The 23,111-nt window shown below is 36.5% G+C and overlaps 1 protein-coding gene across 2 annotated transcripts in view; it reads right to left on the bottom strand.

Annotated features, from left to right (window-relative positions):
* Positions 1–23,111, bottom strand: part of LOC149245439 (uncharacterized) — an 85,836-nt gene that overhangs the window by 18,946 nt on the left and 43,779 nt on the right. For both annotated transcript variants that reach the window (XM_089455596.1, XM_089455597.1), the window contains exon 4: positions 6,110–6,204. The gene's annotated coding sequence lies outside the window, so the exon portion shown is untranslated. The remainder of the gene's footprint in view (positions 1–6,109; positions 6,205–23,111) is intronic.

The following is a 23,111-nucleotide window of genomic DNA, read 5'->3' as shown; positions in this document are numbered from 1 at the left end:
CAGACAGGAAAAAACCATCAAGATTGCATGCTGAGGGCAGCGAGATGGTCTTAATAGGATGTTGTTTCTACCTACGCCGGGGAAGTTCATATTCACCACCCTTGATATCACGTGCTATCTGAGAGGTTGGTGAAATAATAGATTTGGCTAATACCGACTGCCACCTCCCCTGGCGGAAAATACCGTCATGAGCCTTTTCCGCTTCGATGGTGGCCCGCACTAACGTTGACGAGGTCGACACATCAGAAAAATACTCCATTCTACCGCGGGATGACGGAGGGTATGACAACAATACAAACACTTACGTCATGTTTTAAAGGTGAAACGAAAATTCATACACAAAAAGCAAGAGAGGTCTGCAGACAAGTACACTAGCCTTATCTGTGTAAACATTTGAAAGATATAAAATTGATCTTTCAAAAGGGGAAACTGGCAAAATCTACGAAACACCTTATGGTAAAATCACCCTAAAAGGATAAAAGTCAGTCAGATAGTACATTATCTGACTAATGACCATATGTTCCTTAATTGCGATAATGCATATGTGGATAGAAGGAGATAGATGTTGAAAGAACGACAGTGGGTGAAACATGCCACCCAAGCCCGTCGTCCTATCAGCCTCGATCTAGGACCTTCCTCTTGCCTAACCCCTAGACACAAACTACCAGTAAGGAAAGGACAGTCACCGGAAAGACCCATAAACCCGAACTGAACCAGAGAGCCGAGCATGGATCGGAGCTCAAACAAAACTTTGCAAAACATCAGACCAAAAATAAAATTGAACCAGAGAGCCGAGCATAGACCAAAGCTGAAACAAGCTTTCCAAAAACAGATGTCCAAAAATAATCAGAGAATCTATGGGCTTGATTGGAGAGGGCTCAGGAGGAGACCAGTCATATAAATACAATATAATTTTTAAAAAATATTTAAACAGTAGCACATACACCCGTTGCACCTACACCACCACCCTCCTATTCTGCATCCAAAATCTAGACAAGGTCGAGATACAAAACATATTTTTGAAAAATTTATGCAAGGGATTTTTAATGAAACGATATCATTTACTATAATCTTTAGATGGGTAATAAGCAGTTCTACCAGGAATATAGACATTTTACTACAAGACTATGTTGAATCCAAGAACAGTAAGATGAGCAGGTAGAGACTACACCAAATCTTGAATATCTAGAAGAAAGATGTAAAACTAATACCATAAATAGACACTTTTCATATCTCATTTGTTCCGTGTGAAGTCCCTAGAGAAGATCAACTCCTGTACCGCTATAGCCTCCCAAACTTGAACCAGACAGCTCCAAAACCTCTCTCACAGACACAGGGGCATGCAATTTTTAACGGGACAAAAAGACCAAGGATTATCCAGATACAGTGGTTAGTTGGACTGTTCAGAGGGAAAACCTCCTACCAAAGGAGGGAGATGTAAGAAAAAGACAAGGGTCGAAAAAAAACGAAACCATTGACAGAAGAATCACGGTATTGTTTTGTTTCCTGACTCGTGTCCCGGAAATAGACGTGTGGAACAGTAAAATCAGCCCTGGTAAATTAATTTACTCTGTCGTTCACATGCCAGAAGCGTTATCAAGGCATACGACAGGAGGGTGGCATACTTGGAAATGATGGTTCGGATCGTCGGGAAAAATAACATATCAGAGGAACAATAAATTTTCGCTCAGCTTTAGATCAGTGAAGAAGAGACCCAGACGATGCAGAGGAGTCCATTTGTCCCTGGAAACAGTAAAAGCCCTAGTACACACATGCCATATTAATTTACTTGAACTCGGGAACACAAACAGACAAAATGGTGGGGGTCGAGTTCATAGACACATGAGAGAGAGTTCAGTTCATTGGAGCATGCATACAACGATCACATGCTTCATTGATGGAGGACTCCACGCAGAGGACAGGAAGATCACTCCATTAATTTGCTTATCAAATTTCATCCTTAGTCCTCACTAAGGTTGCAGGGGTTATGACCGGTAATTGGCCCTCAATAAATAGGGATGCCCTGCTATTATTGAGATGTTATGCCTTCAATAAGTGAGAATGTATTGTTATGGTTGAATATTTAGCTTTTATTTGTCTTGTGCATATTAAATGATATTTCTCATTATAAAATGTAATTGTTAAGTGAGTTGTTTGATGGTTAAGTAGTTGGATTCTAGAGATTTAATCCAACTAAAATAGTTTTTAGTTTAGTGTTTGATTGACATAATTTATCAATTAGTTGATTGTGTGGTTAAGATAGTTTTTCAATCTTAGACCCATACATACTTGATGTATTTATATGTGTGTTTAACATAATGCAAAATGATTTTTTTGTGTGCAAATATTTTTATAAATCTAGATTAAAGTTGTTAAACTTCAAGATTTTGGGTGCCCAGAAATTTTTGATGGTGCTGAATTTATTGCCACTTTCAAAAACATGATTTAAACATTGCTCTGACAAGATTTGTTGAAATTGTTTTGGTCGAATTCGGGCCAAAAATGGCAGTCCAGACAATTCCTCCTAGACTTGTCCCTTTCTATCTATATTAATTTTAAGATGAAAGAGATTTCAAACCACAAGGAGCTTATTTTCATATATGATGTAAAATTAAGGTGAACTAGATATAGTGGTGTTATAAATGTATAGTTTCTAGAGAAAGGAATAAATAAGACTCATCAATTTCTGGTTTTAGTTTTAATCTTTATGTGAGTGTAACATTGGCGCAAAGAGCTTATTTTTATATATAATGTAAAATTAAGGTGAACTAGATATAGTGGTGTTATAAATGTATAGTTTCTAGAGAAAGGAATAAATAGGACTCATCAATTTCTGGTTTTAGTTTTAATCTTTATGTGAGTGTAACATTGGAGAGCGAGGTAAAAAAGGTGGGAGGATTAAATGTATTTTTACTATTTAATTTTAAAAGTTAGATTTCAATTCCAAAATATACATATATATGAATTTAGTAAGAAAAAAAAAGTAAAATCTATCTTTATTTTAAATAATACACAAACAAGTTCACATTCAACATATCTCAAAAGAGCAGCATGGGTTTCTAAGTGGCAGAAAGATTTTAGAAGCAGCGACTATCGCTCAGGAAGCTTTACATTCAATGCAAACCAAAAAAATTGGATCTGCTATCCTTAAAATCGATCTTAAAAAAGCCTACAATTGCTTAGATTAGAGCTATATGAGATGCTTACTTATAAAAATTGGGCTAAACGACCTATGCACTAAATGGATCATGGCTTGTGTGGAAGGGGTCAACTTTGCCATTCTCATAAATGGATATCCCACATCCTTCTTCTTAGCTGAAAGAGGTCTGCGACAGGGATGCTCCCTGTCACCTCTCTTATTCATCCTAGTCATGGATACTCTTAGTCTACATCTGAAAAGAGCAGTTGCTGTTGGAAATATCGGCTCTTTGTCCATTTCTAGAGATAACTCTTTTACACACAAGCTTTTCGTGGATGATGTCCTACTATTTGCTTTACTATGTAGACAATCTTGGCTCATTATGCATGAGATATTAAAATCATTTCAAAGGGCCACAGTGTTATTTATAAACGAAGGGAAATCCTCCTTTCATTTCGGTAATGTTAATTTGGACGAGATGGAATATATATCTCAGTTATATAACATCCAGGCAGTTTCCATCAAAGAGGGTATCAAATATCTGGGATACCATCTTAAGCCCACGGGTTACAACATTTCTGACTGGTCATGGATCATTAACAGATTTTACAAGAGAATATCGGGGTGGGAATTTAAATGTTTATCCTTAGCTGGCAGAATGATACTCTCTCAGTCGACTCTAGCACATATTTCTATTTATTGGGCACATCTGTTTTACATTCCTTCAACTATCATTAAAAAATTAAACTGTCTAATGGCTACCTTCATCTGGGGAGGATGCAAGGATAAGAAGAAATACCATCTTACTAAACTGGAAAAAATCTCCCTCCCCAAAAAAATGGGAGGTTGGAGCTTAATGAATCTTCGTCTGTTCGGCTTGGCACTATTATGCAAATCATTTTGGAGAGCGGTCTTTGGGGAAAGCCTATGGAGTCAAGCTATCAGAATGAAATATATGGGGAACAAGGATATATATTATTGGTACAGGAACAGATTTATGTGGCCCTCACAAGGATCGACGATCTGGAGAAGTTTTCAAAAGATCCTCCCTTTCTTCATCAGGAATATAATTTGGAAACTGCATACAAGAAACAACATTCTTATAGGATCGGATGCAATCATGGGGGTAGAGATGGATTCATCGATTTCTCCACAACTTCTCACGCTCCTTCACCAAAAAGGCCTCTTCTACTGGGCACAAGTAATAAAAGAATGGAAGGGGGCTATTCCTCTATGGAAATCGAATAGAGAGCTGGGCTTGGGAGGTACAATGGCTGTCCAATGGGACAAGATTATTTGGACTATGAAAAATGCTGGAATTTTCAAAACAGAGGACAGAGATAGGATTGTTTGGTAGGTTAAGAGAGGTCGAACCAATGTGTTAGTGAGAGACATATATCTATCCTTGATAGAACAACGAAGAGAAATCTCTCAGAAACTTTTTCCATACTCTTTATGGAAGACCGGCTGTCCACTAAAAATAATATTGTTTTCGTGGCTAGTTTACTATAACAAAAATCTAACATGGGCAAATTTACAGAAAAGAAACTGGCACGGACCAGCCATATGCATAATCTGCCTATCTAATACAGAAGATAACATGCACATTTTCTTAAATTGTCCACTATCTCAGAATTTATGGAAGCAGATGGCATCTTATTTTGGTTTTCCTGAAACTTCTCACCCCTCCATAACAGATGCATATGAATGGTGGGGTTCTCAGAAAACAATTTGGCGTCCCATTCCGCTAATAGTCAACTGGTTCATATGGAAGTGGAGAAATAAAAGGATCTTTCAAAACAATAAGGAGGAATTTGGGCATATTTTTGATAAGGTTATCCCCTTCTATTATTCGATTCTCCCAAACATTCCTCAACAGATGAAGCATCAAAAAACAGCCTCAGACTCACATCTGCTACTCTTCCCACGGGCACATTTTGATGGTGCTGCAAAAGAAGGCAAATGTGCATGTGGCGTTTATATCGGTATATCAAGGGAGCTTCAATACTTCATGTTTTGGAATGGTGGCAATGGAACAAATAACAAAGCCGAGGCCATGGCTTTACATGGTCTGCTTCTCTTCTGCATATTCATGGACATCGACCCCTATCAATATCTATGGTGACTCCAAAATAATCATAGATCACATGAAGGGAAATCAAACCATAAAAAATGACAACCTTTTTGGACAGCTGGGCAGGATCAATTCTCTATGGAAGCCTTCACTATTCCCTATCACACATATTAAACGGGGACAAAACGAACAGGCGGATGAACTCTCACAAAAGGGTATGCAGTCTCCTTATGGTAAGTGGCATTTGAGCATCTCTGTAGAATCTACAACATACGTCACCGTGCCTTTCTCTATGCCGGGTTTTTAAAGTGGACAAGATGTGGTATGCTTCATGCTCCCATTTTCAGGATTAAATGTTTTTATTTGACTAGGTATTGCCATAATTTTGAACTGATGTATACTTTCCCATGTTGATAAAACTCTATACAGACCTCATACTTGTCTTATGAGCAAAAATGATGTAAAACTGAAAATACTTTCTGATTAGGATACTATGCTGGGGATATAATCTTGCTTATATGTATATAATGGTCTTTTTTGAATATAATAGAAATACCATACAAATTTTTCTTCTGAAAAAAAAAAAGATGTAAATAAATATATAATTTTAGAAAATAAAATAAATAAAAGAAAACACAATTCATCTTTTTTTTCTTTAATTGAACACTTAAATACAACATCAATTTCATGTTAGGTAAAGATTTAAATGAGTATATCACTCTGAAAAATAAAATAAATAAAAGAACACAATTCATTTTTTTTTTCACAATTAAATAAGTAAATAAAAATTAGAAAAATGTAGCAAATGACATCTATAATAAAATATAATAAAGATTTTAAACCAGAGGAAGCAAAAGAAATAGGTGTACCCTAAACAAAAAGGAGTAAAATGTAACCTGCCATGTATCTTCAAAATGTTGCTTGATGCTGTGATGTACGATCTTCATTTAATCAAACAACCATGAGATTAATGAGGTGCAACTGAAAACACCTGATCCAAAAAAGTACAATCAAATCATATATAACATAAGCAATAAATATGCCAAATGAGCACCATGAACAAAAGAAAACAAAAGTCATTTACATCCTAAATATTACACTACCAAGGAACACACAAATAATCTTGTAAATAACACAGCAATAAAAGCAAAGATATCAAGCAAGTATACTTTGGAAAAATCGAGTGCACGTGCCGTAAAGGAGTAAAAAAATTGAGTGCACGTGCCGGAAGGGAGTCGAGTGTGTCTTGTAATACGCACTTTGAAATGCCGCATGATGGAACAGTTGCAGATGTACTCACTCATAAACTAGACGAGGGAATCACAACAATGGATACACGAGCTTTATCAACGGAAATACCAAGACTATAACACGGTGGTAACACTAACACAAATAGACATTTAATTTGATTTAAATATCTGAATTGGAGTTTCTCATTAATGAATAAATTTTTAATAACTATTTAGTTATTAAGGAAATTAATAATTAAAGTTATTAAAGTTTAATAATAAGTTTTTGATAATTATTTAGTTAGTAAGGAAATTAATGATTAATAATTTTTAAGGTTAGTTTGTTTAAGTAGTTTAAGGTTATAATTTAATGGTTATGTGTGGAGATTTAGTCTTCCTTAATTTTGTAGTCCAATACCATATAAGACTATGTATGTTTGAAAGAACCCTTGAATCCATGTGAGACTATTGCTTTAATTAAAAGTAATAAAATTAAAACAAGATAATTCTATTCATATAAATGATGTATAGAAATCAGTGTTATTATAAGAATTTAAACTTTATTATTTTTAGAAAATATTTCTTAAATTTATTTATAGATTTAAAAATATATTTAAATTAACATAAAAATAACCAATATATATTTCTATTTCATTTCACAGTAGATTTTCTGTGATTGTTGTCCTTAATTAAAAAGTGTAAGATATTGTTGTTTTGAGACGGTAACCTAATAACAAGTTTTGATTGATTTTTTTAGAGGAAAAAGCAGTAACGTATTTATATTATGTTTAAAAATGGTGTTGTATTTACAGAGATGTATCTTGTTCTGAGAGTATTTTCTTTTATACATCTTTCATTGTTGATATTCAAAATTTTTGGACTGCATAGAGATCATTTCATCATAGAAATATTCAAAAGACTTCTAAAAATATGGAGATACCTGGCCATCTGACATATATTCCAGAAAAAAGGAGCTTGTAGCATACCAGATTTTTGTCGACCTTATATGCCCGGCATAGAGAAAGGTTGAATGTCATATGTACAAGATTCCATAGAGATACTCAGTTGCCACTTACCGTATGGAGACTGCATTCCCTTCTTTGAAAGATCATCCGCTTGCTCATTTTGCTTCCGTTTTATATGTGAGATAGGGAATATATCAGGCTTCCATAGAGATGTAATCCTGCCCAGCCATCCTGTAAGGCTATCATTTTTTATACTATGTTTGCCTTTCACGTGATCTATGATTATTTTAGAGTCACCATATACATTGATAGGGCCGATGTCCATGAATGTGCAGAATAGAAGCAGACCATGCAGGGCCATGGCTTGTTAGTGAAGAAAAAATGTAAAGATATTCTTGTTAATAACAAATTTGATTAATGTCAGTGAGGCACAAATGTAAAGATACTGAATTGAAAAATCATATTCATATTCTATAGTTCACTTAAAAGTAGATTCATATGAAAATTATTTAATCAAGGAATGAATAAGAGCATCATTGTACTCCAATAAACACCCAGCCCACCCGAAACCTGTCAGTCGATTGGTATCGGATTCTGGGACTGATTCAAATCTGACCAATATCAGCCATCCCTAAACCGTCCATGAAAAGGAAAACAGCTATGATGAGTAGTTTTCATTGATAAAGAAAAATATCTGGGAAGAGAAAGCTATGCATCATTTTAAAATTCTGCAGAAGATAGGATAACTAACCTTCATAAACTGTCCAACTCGTAGTGAATAGCCCTTCAAAGTTGTAAACGTCGACGTCTGAACAGCAGCCAGATTTGTTTTAAGAGGGCCCACCCTAGAAGTCTTGGTTCCACAGTCACAGTGGGAATCTCATTGTACGCCAAGTAGAACTTTGCCTAAGCAAAGAATCTATCTGCCCATTGGCAACTTCACTCACAATACGCGTGGTGGGGTCGTTGGTTAACGCGTGCGTATGATAGCTTATCTGAAAAATCTTGAGGTTGAGAGTTCGAGTCTCTCTTACCTCGTTATCTCTCAGCCCCATAGGCTTTGTGGGCCAATCCTGCCTGCGCTGGATCTAGGTATTTATAGTTTTTGTGGTCTAATTTTGGGCAGGATTATATATGTTTGAGAACTGTTTTAGGCATGATTGAAAGGTTTGGTCTCCACAAGTTTTGTGGTCCAATCTATGCTCGTAATCTTGGGCAGGATTATATATGCTTCAGAACTGCTTTAGGCATGATTGAAAGGTTTGGTCCCCACAAGTTTTGTGGTCCAATCCATGCCTGAAAACTGCTCCAAGCATAATTTCAATCATCCAATCCTAAGCTAGTCAGGATTATATATGCTTGAGAACTGCTTCAGGCATGATTGAAAGGCTTGGTCCCCACAAGTTTTGTGGTCCAATCCATGCCTGAAAACTGCTCCAAGCATAATTTCAATTATCCAATCCTAAGCTGGTCACTCTTGTTCACTCACTAATAGATTCAATGTTTAACTCATCAAATCCAGCCTAGGGTAACCCTGGGCAAGATTATATATGCTTTGAAAACTACTTCAAACATGATTGAAAAATTTGGTCCCCACAAATTATATGGTCCAATCCCTGCCATAAACTACTCCAAACATAATTTCAATCATCCAATCCTAAACTGGTCCAATCCATACCTAAAAACTGCTCCACGCATAATTTCAATCATCCAATCCTAAGCTCGACTAAAACTCTTTTCTCACTAATAAACATTGCCATTCAATGTTTAACCCATCAAATCGCCTTCAAAAAGATCATGATCAGTCAGACACAGAGATAGATCTCATGGACCATGATAACTCAGACGCAGGAGCTAGATCCCATGGACTTCGACACATGTGAAAGTTTCTCAGCTTTGTCATCAGATTCTTCACAACATGCAATATGTGGGAAGGCATCTGGTGCCGAAAGAAGTCAGATATGGCAATGTTTAACCCATCAAATCGCCTTCAAAAAGATTATGACCAGTCAGACACAGAGATAGATCTCATGGACTATGATAACTCAGACGCAAGAGCTAGATCCCATGGACTTCGAGACATGGTGAAAGTTTCTCAGCTTTGTCATCAGATTCTTCACAACATGCAATATGTGGGAAGGCATCTGGTGCCCAAGGAAGTCAGATATCTCCTTCTTCAGCTGATGGATTTGATAGATTTGGACCGATGGAACCAAATCTGAGATCTGCCATGAGATTCTTCAAATCAATGAATATGTAAGAAAGGCATTTGGTACGCAGGGAAGTCAGAGATCTCTTTCCCAGGTGGTGAGTTCGAGAGGCATATCTGACCTCAACAAAACCGCTGGCTATTTCAGACCTCTTTTCGCATTCTGCGTCCTTCATGAGGGTGTACTGGCCTTCATGAAGTGCTCATCTTCGGCCTTCTGTAGATTTCACAACAAGATTTACTGAAATTTTTGAATAAAGCCTCCGAGCAGCGCATCTAATTTACATCATGAGCTATTGCAATCAAATTGATCAGGAATTATTTTTTCCACTTCTTTTTATATAGCCATCTTTAACATGTTTGTTTCCTTAACCTTAATTCAATTGTACATTCGGGTTATCAGAGGCCCAGCCACAAAGTCAACGTTTAGCTTTCGGGCAATCAGAGCCCCAGCCACAAATTCAACATTTAGCTTTACGACAACCCTAATATACAATCGAATTAAACTCAAGTTTCCTGGCTTCTGTTTTCGGTTCTTTCCTTAATGTCTCTCTTTATAAGGAGGGAAACCAGAATTTATTTACAGAAAGAACAAATCATATATAAGACGAGACTTGTTTTCGCAGACAGGAAAAGGACATTTCTCCGGAGCTTCAATGAATGTACATCGAAAGAGCAAATCATACGAGATGAAAGTTTAGAATAGTGGTAGACAGATGACAGGTTGCTTCTTCACACTGTTTTTATGGAGAGGAAAACGAAATTTCTCAGGACCTTCAATGGATGTACATCCAAAAGAAAAAATCATTTGAGAAGACTCAAGAGACTTCACAATAGTTGCTTTCCTACAATGGGTTAGCATAATGTAAAAGCAATCACATACAGAAACACAATCACATACAGAAACACCCAGAAATATTTTAGGAAAATCTCAATCCTAGAGATTCAAAAAAAAAAAACAACTCAGTCCAATAGAATTCTATAAGTTTTGGGTTAAAACTCAGCTTAATAGCTTTGCTCAACTCTTGGTTGGTCTTTTATAGGTTTCATTCCAGCCAGCCAAATACAAGTGGCATAATACCATGGCCACAAAACCATGTACTCGAAACCACTTACTGAAAGTATCATTCCGGAGTCAAAATTTACCCTAAATTTTTTTAAAGAGAAGAAAAAGAAATTTCTCTGAACCTTCCATGAACGTATATAGAAAGAGCAAATCATATGAGACGAAGCTTCACTAGACAAATGGTACATTACTTCTTTCTTGGTTAGGTCTCGCCGTCCCCACTGTCCAGCATCAGGTTGAAGTGTTGAAGTCAGTCAAATGGGTTGTTAAACCATCAGTATATGGATAATATTAAAATGAAATAAGTGGGTCCACACGGTATTGGAATATTTTGTTCACGCGGTATGGTATCAGATACATATCAATGACGTGTTGACATTGTCCACGCTAAAGTAACATACACGCTTTCCATATATTATATATAAAAGAAGGGCCTTCATATGGAAATGTTCTAGTGCTTTTCAGTTTAAACAGATCGGTTTGCGAATGATGAATTGCGGGGGGTGGAAGAGTAATTGTGCAGGTGGAGGAGCTACTACGAGAGATTGAATGAAGTGGGAAGATTTCAAAACATATCCACCTGTTAAATTCACTGGTTTTCACATCTCTCTCACCTATCTTCACAGTTTTAAGCAAAGATTTTGATGGTTTAATAAAATTTTACATTGTACTTGATGGGAAAATCACTTCATTAATTTATTCATCAAATTCTATCCCTAGTCTTCACTAGGGCTGCAGGTCCCTAGTCCTCACTACTGCTACAGGGTTATGACCGGTGATTGGCCCTCAATAAATAGGGATGTCTTGTTAGTAGGGATGCCCAACTATTGTTGAGGTGTTATGCCCTCAATAAGTGGGAATGTATTGTTATTGTTGAAGGTTTAACTCTTATTTGTTTTGTGCATATTAAATGACATTTCTCATTATAAAATGTAATTGTTACGGAGTTGTTTGATTGTTAAGTAGTTGGATTTGATAGATTTAATCCAACTTTTGGTTTAGTGTTTGATTGAGATAATTTCTCAATTAGTTGATTGAGTGGTTAAGATAGTTTTTCCATCTTAGACCCATACTTGATGTATTTATATGTGTGTTTAACATAAAGCATTTTTTTTTGTGTGCACATATTTTTATTTTGGCAAATAAAAATATGTATAGTTGATGAATGACGTTCTCATCATTGTGGAAAAGAAAAAAAAATTGTGATCCATTTAACGCTTTCAACACCATCCATAATGAGTCATTTCTGAAGGACTAGAAGTTTTTCCACGGGGATGGACAACTTCTTTATTATCTCTACAATTATTGCATCAAAGATGCTCTCTTCAACTCTCTCAATTAGAATTGGTTCTTTAATAGTGACAAATATTTTGGGATATGCAAACAATGTGGGTATATATGTTTTGGAAGTGCTTACTCCAACAACCCAATTGACTTAGGTAAATCAAAAGTGCATCATAAGGTGGCCAACTTGTTTAAAAATATGTGTATTATTGAAGTGTTTGAAGACTATTGGAGGAGTTATTGTTGTACGAATAACCAATAATGAAGAAAACAGGAAAGCTCAACAGAATAACCAAGACAAGAAACTGAATGGATTGGAATTTGTTATTCAACAACGATTCTCCGCTCATTACATTTCATGGGCATTTGTTAGTTTTATATCATAGACCGTTGTTACATAACTAATATTTCGGTATAAAACTGTCTAGTTACAATTTACCCAAAGTTACTAATTCGTTGTCAAACTAACAAACTCCACCTTGACAACAATTTTCCTAATCTCTTGCCCATGCCCATTCATCATCTTTTCTGCCAGCCAAGAGAAGCTAAACACCACCGCAGCTTCTCTATTGTAACTGGCTTTGTGAACATGTCTGCAAAATTCTCTCGCGTATGGACCTTTTGAAGAGCTACTTTTTCACCATCGATCACATGTCTCAGAAAATGATACCTTACATCAATGTGCCTGGTTCTGCTGTGATAAGCAGGATTTGTAGCCAAGTGAATAGCGCTTTGACTGTCACAAAGTACATTCACTTTCTCTTGCGTCCTTCCAATCTCATCGAGTAGACCCTTTAACCAGATTGCTTCTTTACTGGCATCTGAAGCAGCTATATATTCAGCTTTGGTAGTGGACAACACAACTGTTTCTTGAAGCTTTGACATCCAACTAATTGCTCCACCTGCAAGAGTAAAGACATAACCTGTAGTATATCTTCTTTTGTCCAAATCACCTGCATAGTCAGCATCTACATATCCGCAGACTGATCCTTCACTACCATTAAAGACGATGCAATGGTCACTTGTGCCTCTTAGATATCGAAGCACCCATTTCACTGCTTGCCAATGTTCTTTACCTGGATTTGCCATGAACCTGTTGACAACTCCAACTGCATGTGAAATGTCAGGTCTTATAGATACCATCGCATACATTAAGTTGCCTACAACGTTTGCATATGGTACATGAGACATATACTGCTTTTCATCATCAGCTCTAGGACTCAAAACCGAAGAAAGCTTAAAATGGGAAGCTAGTGGAGCATTAACAGATTTCACATTATTCATAGAGAACTTTTCAAGTACCTTCTCCACATACTTCTGCTGTGATAACCAAAGCTTACCATTTTTCCTGTCTCTGTGTATCTCCATGCCCAAGATATGTTTTGCTGTTCCAAGATCCTTCATATCAAACGTCCTAGAGAGTTGAGCCTTTAACCTGTTGATCTCTTCCATGCTTTTGCTTGCAATAAGCATATCGTCAACATACAAAGCTAAGATAATGAATATGCCATTGAAACTTTTGAAGTACACATAATGATCATACTCACTTCTTATAAAGTTTTGGCTCACCATGAAGGAATCAAACTTCTTGTACCATTGTCTGGGAGACTGCCTCAGACCATACAATGATTTCCTGAGCTTGCAAACTAATCTTCTGCTGCGACCTCATACAAAACCTTCTGGTTGTTCCATATATATCTTTTCGTTCAAATCACCATGTAGAAAAGCTGTTTTAACATCTAACTTCAACCTGAGAATACCCTTTTGCTACCAGTCGCGCCTTATAGCTTTCGATACTTCCATCAACTTTCCGTTTCACCTTGAAGACCCATTTACATCCAACAACACTTCTCCCTTCAGGAAGCTCTACAAGATCCCAGGTATTGTTCTTGGCTAAGGAGTCTATTTCTTATTCCATAGCCATTTTCCACTTCTCACTATCTGTATCATCTACTGCTTCCTGATAATAAGAGGGTTCCCCATCTTTAGTAATCAAAGCAAAAGATGAAGCAGAATCTTCATACCTTTTGGGAGTTTTCCTTTCCCTTGTAGACCTTCTCAGAGCGACTGGTTGCTGAACTGGTTCAAAAACTTGCACTGGTTCAGAAGCTTCAACGGCTTCCTTTGTGTCTTCAACACCTTTTTCTCCAGAAGTCTCTCCTTCCTTTCGACTGTCACCGAAAGGTCTAGCCTCCAACTGAACTCGTTGATTCGGCGATACCTGTTCCTGTTCAATTCTTTCAACATTTGATTTTAATAAAGAGGATTCATAAAATGTTACATCTCTACAAATGACTATCTTCCGCAATGTAGGATCCCACAACCTATATCCTTTCACTGCATAGTCATACCCAACAAAGACATAACATTTCGACTTTGGATCTAATTTTAAACGCTGATTTTTCGGAATAAGAGAATAAGCATCACAGCCAAATATCCTCAAATGTGAATAGTCACAAGATTGACCTATCCAAACTTCTTCAGGAATTTTACAATCAATTGCTACTGAAGGTGATCTGTTAACTAAATAACAAGCAATAGATACTGCTTCTGCCCACAACTCCTTTTGCAAGTTAGCATTGCTGATCATGCTTCTGGCTCTTTCCATAAGAGTCCGATTCATACGCTCAACAACACCATTTTGCTGAGGAGTATAAACAACAGTTTTGTGTCTAACAATTCCCTCATCCTTACAGTATTGTTCAAATTCAACAGAAGTGAACTCACCACCATTGTCAGTTCTTAGACATTTAATAAATTTGCCTGTTCTTTTCTCTACCATTACTTTAAATTGTTTAAAGACATTTAATACATCAGCTTTCCTTTTTAGCATATAGACCCAAACTTTACGGGAGTAATCATCAATGAACGTTAAAAAATACAATGCACCTCCATATGACACAACAGGGGAAGGCCCCCACAGATCAGAATGAATGTAGTCTAAAACATCTTTACTATTATGATTTCCAACTTTAAATCTCTGTTTACACTGTTTTCCATACACACAATGTTTACAGAAATCCAAATTCAAGGATTTCAGACTGGGAAGAGATTTACGTTTCATCAATATCTGAAAACCTTTCTTGCTCATATGACCCAATCGCTGATGCCATAGACGAGAGCCTGCTTCTTCCTTTTCTGACGCAACCGCTGCTTCACTGATCTGAGTACTTCCTTTTAACTTGTAAAGATTTCCGACCTTTTCTGCCTTCATAACCACAAGTGCTCCTTTAAAGACTTTTAAGACGCCATCCTGACCTGTAAATTTATACCCATCTGAATCCAACACTCCCAAAGAGATTAAATTTTTCTTCAAATCAGGTACATGTCTAACACTAGTTAACGTCCTAACTGTGTTATCATACATCTTAATCCCGATATCTCCCATCCCAACAGTTTGACATGACACATTGTTACCCATAAACATAGAACTACCGTTTACATTTTCATACGAGGTAAACCAATTTCTATGTGGGCACATGTGATGCGAAGCACCAGAGTCTAACAGCCAGCTATCAAAACCCTGAGAGACATTACATTCAGGTGAAGTTTCATCTATCATACATAATTCTTTAGCAGATAAAACTTCGTCTATCATACCTTAATCGACCTGATTCGCTTCGTTCCTTGGGTTTTCAGATTCCTTTCATTTCCAACAGTCCTTGTTCAAGTGTCCAACTTTACCGCAGTTCCAACATTTTTCCTTACACTTCTTTCCCTTCGATTTCGATCTGGAAGACCCCCTTGGTTTTTCTCCTCCTTCCTTTGAGCGTCCTCTAGCGACCATGGCTTCTGATGCAGCTGTTTTAGTGCTGGATTTCCTTCGTACTTCTTCAGACAGAAGAGCTCCGACGACTGATTCAAACTTCAAAGAATCAGCAGAGCTGAAGCTGATTGAAGTTACGAAGTGATCCCATGATTCAGGCAGAGAACACAGCAAGGTTATGGCTTTATCTTCTTCCTGTATTTTGACTTCCATATCTGTTAATTGACATATTAGTGTATTAAAAAAATTCAAATGTTCTGCAATGTTTGAACCTTCTTTCATTCGAAGACTGTATAACTGCCTTTTCAGATAAATTTTGTTGGTTAATGACTTTGTAATATAGAGATTTTCAAGTTTTTCCCACAATCCTGACGCCGTAGTCTCTTCAACAATATTGAAGAGAACTTCATCCGCTAGGCATAACCGGATGGTACTGAGAGCTCGGGCATCCAAGTCCTCCTAGTCTGAAGTAGTCATGGTTGCAGGTTTCTTAGTTACCCCATCTAATGCCTTGTGCAACCCTTGTTGCACAAGCAGATCCCTAACCTTCAGTTTCCAAAGAGAAAAATTGCTCTTTCTGTGAATTTCCCCACCTCGAATTTCGCATTCGACATCTTGGCCATTTTTCCTCCTTCCTAGGGTTTCAGTGTTTGTTCTTCTCCTAGGGTTTCAGTCTTTGCAGCAAAGGGTTTATATTTCCTTATTTTCCAATGAAAGTTTTTCCTTCAACTAAAGTGTATATTTCCTTATTTCTCCAGAAAAAAATTCAATTTAAATAGAAAAACCCTTTTTAGAAAACAAACTTCTTTTCTCCTTTCCTTCCAAAAAAAAATAAAAATCTATCATCTGTTTCTTCAATTTCACACATTCACCTCTTTATTAAACAAAGAAAATTCTGAAACAAGATTTGTCTCAAAACTTAAAAAAAAATACCCGAATTTCTTTTGCTGATCGAAATCCTCTTTTCTGGTTTCCTTCAAGCAACCAGCATTGACATCACACAGAGTAGTCAGCGAATGTCTGGCAAATAGTCTGGAAAATACAGGTCACATCTTCCTAGCGTATACCTCACGCAAACTCAGGGGTTTTCTTTGCACGCAGAGCAGCCCACACTCTGGTCTTCATACGCAGGGGAGACAGACGCAGACAACACACCGTCCTTCACACACCTTTGTGCAAACACGCAGGGTCTCATGCAGGAACCGCTCTCACGCAGGCTGGATTGCCTTTTATTCAACACCGGTTCTGGACTCTTCAACCTAACGCAGAATAAACAACTTCACACGACTCTCACGCAGGCAGGATTGCCGGTTCTAGACTCTTCTTCATGTAGATTCTGGACAGTACACAGGTTCCAGTCTGCTCCTCAGCCTTCTGACAGGATTTTCCACAACGCTCTGGTCTTCACACGCTCGCTGGCTCTTCAACCTCACGTTCTCTGGCTCTTCAACCTCACGCTCTCTGGCTCTTCAACCTCACACTCTGATACCACTTGTTGTACGAATAACCAATAATGAAGAAACCAGGAAAGCTCAACAGAATAACCAAGACAAGAAACTGAATGGATTGGAATTTTTTATTCAACAATGATTCTCCACTCATTACATTTCATGGGCATTTGTTAGTTTTATATCATAGACTGTTGTTACATAACTAATATTTCGGTATAAAACTGTCTAGTTACATTTTACCCAAAGTTACTAATTCGTTGTCAAACTAACAGTTATCAATGTTGATATAGTTATATTATTGCTTTCTTTGATAAGTGGTGAGTACAATTGTTGACATCCATTTATCTCGGTAGATGGAAGCACGTTCATAGAATTATTAGTAATTTAGTGATTGCAAAAAGTGTTGGAAAATAAAAAAGGCAATAAAGATTTTCTTGACCTTGATAATTGCTTGTGATGTTTTTTATTATTACAATCCTTTGTATCTTCTTTCTTTAGTTCATCAATCAATTACCAAAAGCAGTAGCACATAAAACAATGAACACAATATGTAGGCACATGCCAGGGAAAAACCCCCCTTGAGGGGAAAACCCAGTCAAAGTAATTCTTCCTTTCAATAGTATTCTTTGAGACTCTTCACCCTAGACCAAGACCAAGCTTTCCCTCCACACCAAGTCAGCCTCTAGAATATTGACCTCTTGCCAACAACTTCGACTATGCAGCAACTTGCAGCAGTTAATAGCGTCTCACAATAGTCCAACTTGGAAGACTTTGATCTCCCAATCCAGAGCACAAAATAGAGAGAGACCACCACCAAAATTTCAATTTTCCTTGACTCCTTAGACTCACTCAAACTCGCATTCACTTTGGCTTCTTGGCAACATACTTTCCCAGCTACCCACTTTGCACTTCTGCCCAACAACAAGATTTTCGCACTTTTGCCCAATAGAGAGAATTCAAACTTGATGAGAAGTGATGCTCCAAATAAATTCGATGTCCTTCCTTTTATAGGCTTCCTATGGGGTCGAATAGGGTCTTAGGCCGACTTGATCTTCCCTTAGGCCGACATGGTGTGGAGGTTCCATAATTCATATTTTACTCAATACTAAACCTTTTTACATGATTCAAAATCCCAAGAAGTGTCTCTTTAAATGTACAATAATTCTATAGACTCAGAATAAATCCTAGAAGTCCTCAATGGGGACTTTGACCTAAAACATGGTGACCCAAGCATGAAACCCATGCTTTAATAAGTCACAAGAATAATAATAAAAATTCTTTTATTTATTCTTTTGACAAGTACATTACATAATGACTCAAGTACGTTATTGAAGACATAACATAGTTACTTTTTCCAACACTCTGTCTTAACTAGGGAGGTATTCATAATGTACATATAGATCTCAAACTATATGAACCATGAAGAACTTTAGGCATTGCAATGCCATGGACAAGATTCCTGACTAGGGAAATCTATCCAACCAATCACTCAACAATTTAGGCACCGCAATGCCATGGACTAGATTCCTGACCAAGGCAATATATCAAAGTGGGACTAAGGTGGACTCAAGCTTTCAACCCTTCTAGGTACCATCATACTTACTTGCTAACCACCAACCCAAAAATCCAGGTGTGTATCCAAAACAGAGCTCAATAATCAACACCACCTTTCCAACTTCAGGGACTTAGACATCAACACAAAGTGTCACTTAGATGTCTCCTCAAGTAATGCTTCACTCGCAAAGCCTCAACACCCCTTGATCCAACAGATCAAGAATGACCAATATCTCCCAATCAAACTGATTGGTAACCAACATGCTATCAAATCCTTCAAGAGATTCACCTGTACAAACACAACCCCAATCAATAATATATTTTCACATGTACATAATCAAATACAAACCTCCGGGGTCTTACATGCAACATATGTTGCTTCTCAACTTTCCATAGTAGGACTACCAACCGAATCTTTGAAAAACGTTTCCTCAATCATACATTTTTCTTCCTACTTCATATGCAATAACATATTCTTCAGTTAGATCTTGCTTTCCTTCTTTCAACAACACTTTAAAAATGCATTCTCCAATTTCCTTTTCTTGTTCATGGTCTTCACTCAGACTTAAGGCTGTTAGTCCTGGTCTAGTGCATGACACATGAAGCAAAGAATCATATTTGTCACTCCCTCTCAACCAGGAAGCACCTATTTATCTGGACTACCTCTTAATCTTAGGGAGATCTCTTCTATTCATGCTTCCTCTGAGAGATCAAATTCTTCTTTTCGACATCGGAGAATATTTCATGGATTTCAACCATTTCATCAGAGTTATCATCATCCCCATCATGCTTATCACATCAATGAACATCTTCACTAAGTTGAAGATTATGTACCTGCACAACTTCAATAGCAAGTGCAACCAAAACTACAGAAGCATGATGTTAGCCATATCAAAATCATGGAAGCATTTCAACTTTATTCATATCAGATACCCAAACAAGAGACATATACTCTTCAACATCTTGCTAGGGACTTTATACACCCTAGACTATTTCATAACAACATTCATTCCATCTAGGGTTTCAATAAGTCTTCCAAAGGTATGACATACCTTACTACAACATATAGCAAACCCTAGAAACCATTCACACAAATATATATCTTCAAAGTGTTTAACAACCTTTCAAAACAAATATGTTAGACTTCTCACTAGGGATTCATACAAATCCTAGATTTCATACAAACATATTCATCAAAGTTAATCACAACTTAGTCATTAACTTGACTAGCTTCCACTAAGTTTAGTTACAACCCCTATATTCTCAATCATCAAACAGTCACTAACATGACCAACTATCACTAGGGTTAGTTGAAAACCCTAGATTTCCAAGCAATCACCAGAGTCAACCAAAAATTCAAATTTCAACAAATTTTCACAAATCTCAATTCATCATATTTCAGAGATTTTACTTTGAATAAGGTTTAACTCCGAAACCATATAATTCCACAATCTCAACAATCAGTAAATACATAGATCTCATATTGTTACATTACACACAATAGACAATATTACTACTAGGATTTAACTGCCAAACCCTAGATTTTTATTTTTATTTTTTATTTTAATTAATTAATTAATTAGTTAATTATTATTATTATTATTAGTTTTTTATTTTTTATTTTATTTTATTTATTTATTTATTGATTGATTTATTTTATTTTATTTTAGTTATTTATTTATTTATTTATTTTTCGACAATCACTTAATAGATTTCAGATTGTTATATCACACATACTAGATATTTTAACTTCTCTAAGGTTTAGCCACAACAACCTTAGATTTCCAAATATCATCATCCTAGAATCTCAGACAAGGACTTCCATTAAATCCTAAAACAAGGACTTCCATTAAGTCCTAAGACTTATGACCATCAATAACTAGGTCAACACACATATCTAGGAATTCATAACCATACATAAGCATATCATATGCCCAATAACATTAATACATCTTGACCTAGATCAACCTAGGATTTAAAGCAAAAGGACATATCTATATATGCCTAGATTTCATCATCATGCAAATACATTTCATATCATGTGTTAGTCAAACCCAACTTTACAACAATACCAATAAGAGTTAGACACACAATCATTTTGATTACACTAGGGTTTGATCATAAAAACATACACATTACCAAAAGATTTTTTTTTTTTTTAAGACAATGTAATGGTCCTGTTCACACATTCCACCAAACCCAAATGAGCTAGGGTTCTAATGTAGAACACAATAAACCCTACATTACCAAAACCTCAAAGGTTCTGGGACTTTAGACCTTATCACTCAATCCTAACAAGTTAGGATTTCCTGATCATACCAAAATCCCAATCATGACTTTATCAATAACATTTCATAGTATCCCTAAGCAACTTAGGATTTTAGCCATTCACATTAGCATACCCTTCGGTTAGGGTTTTCTAGAACTTGTCTAGGGTTCTACATAGTTAATCAAGAATATGAGAGGGGTGGGTAGATTTATCAAGAGATGGATCACCCTAAACAAGAACCACTAAGATTCAATACAACTAGTCACAACAAAGTTAGTAATAGATCATCAAATGAATTATTCTTTCAATCAATGTATTTAAAGCATACCTTTGTTTCTTGGCTAACCTTATCTTGAAAGATCCTCCTTCTTGCAGATGTTTTTCCCTAGTCAAGACAACAGAGGGAGAAAGATGATTAGTATTTAATATAATCACAACTAAATGAGTACATGAACCCAAAAATGAAAAGACACGAGATACTTATCTTTGAGAGTTGTTGGGAGCTCCCTCCAAAGCTTGAGGGAAACCTATAAACTTAAAGCAATACAAAATGTTTTTTCCAAAATATGTTAAAAACCTATAAATTCTAAAACATATAAACAAGTTATGTAAAGAAAATGACTTAATAGTGTAAGTCCCTAATGTTTGATTCTTCGAGCTTGACTTTCTTTGAGTCTCCTTCTTCAACAAACTTGGATTTATCTCTTCCTCTCTTCTTATTTCTTGGATTCTCAAGACAATCACTCTTGTAGTGAACTTTCTTGTGACTTGATAACACGCTATCTTAGATATGTCAATTTTCTTCCTTGGTCCCCTCGATATTTTTCCTTTATGATTCACAACATAAGCATTAGATCTTCAGGATTGTCAACCATTGAGATCCTTAATTCTTCTTGACTTCATGTGCTCCATAATTCTTCAAAGGTGGGAGCTACCTTTCAAATTTTGAGACCTTAAGCAAATGCACCCCAATAGGGTTGTAATCCTAATATAGCAGTGATCACAAATTCTTTTTCCAGAAAAATCTCATCGATGGCCAAGAGATCATCCCTGAGTCAAGCTATCTTCACAAAGAAGGTTGCCACAATATCTTCTTTAGTCATCTTTGTATTCCTTAGCTCATTCTTCAAACTTGCTACTTGACCAATGTTCTTAATAGTGAACAACTTTGACAAGGCTTCATACATATCCTAAGCATGATCGATGTTAGCTATGAATGGGACAAGATTGTATTTTATTCCTTCTACCATTAGAGTCATAGCCACCAATTCTAGATCCCTAAATTTCACTTTGTCAGCATCACTAACTTCTTTTGTAGGCTTCTTTACATTTCCTTTTACCAAATCTAGCACCTTGTTCTTCTCGAGGATTAGGTCAATCCTCTTCTTCCAGGATATGAAGTTAGATGCTCCTTAAAATTTGTTGTCACCATTTATTGAGTTAGACATCCTCCTTGAATATAATAGACTCCTTCCTTGAGATAGTGCCTATGAATGGATCTATCTTTTTCTTCTTTCTTCACGGAAGCTCTGATACCATGTTCAAAAATAAAAAAGGCAGTAAATATTTTGTTGACCTTGATAAGTACTTGTGATGTTTCTTATTATTACGATTCTTTATATCTTCTTTCTTTAGTTCATCAAGTAATTACCAAAAGCAGTAGCACATAAAACAATGAACACAAGACGTAGGCACATGCCAGGGAAAACCCCCCCTCGAGGGGAAAACCAATCAAAGTAATTATTCCTTTCAATAATATTATTTGAGATTCTTCACCCTAGAACAAGACCAGACCTTCCCTCCACACCAAGTTAGCCTCTAGAAGATTGACCTCTTCCCAACAACTTCGACTATGTAGCAACTTGCAACAGTTAACAGCTTCCGACAACAATCCAACTTGGAAGACTTCGATCTCCTAATCTATAGCGCGAAACAGAGAAAGACCACCACCAAAATTTCTATTTTCCTTGACTCCTTAGACTCACCCAAACTCGCATTCACTTCGGCTTCCTAACAACAGACTTTCCCAGCTACCCACTTTGCACTTCTGCTCAACAACAAATTTTCGCACTTCTACCCAATAGAGAGAATTTGAACTTGATGAG

This window comes from Pinus tabuliformis, chromosome 7 (genome assembly GCF_031772625.1).
Source record: "Pinus tabuliformis cultivar Carrire ecotype Pingquan chromosome 7, CPIR1, whole genome shotgun sequence".
Classification (NCBI taxonomy): domain Eukaryota; kingdom Viridiplantae; phylum Streptophyta; class Pinopsida; order Pinales; family Pinaceae; genus Pinus; species Pinus tabuliformis.
Note: the sequence above shows the minus strand (reverse complement) of the source record. Positions and strands in the feature narration are given on the sequence as shown.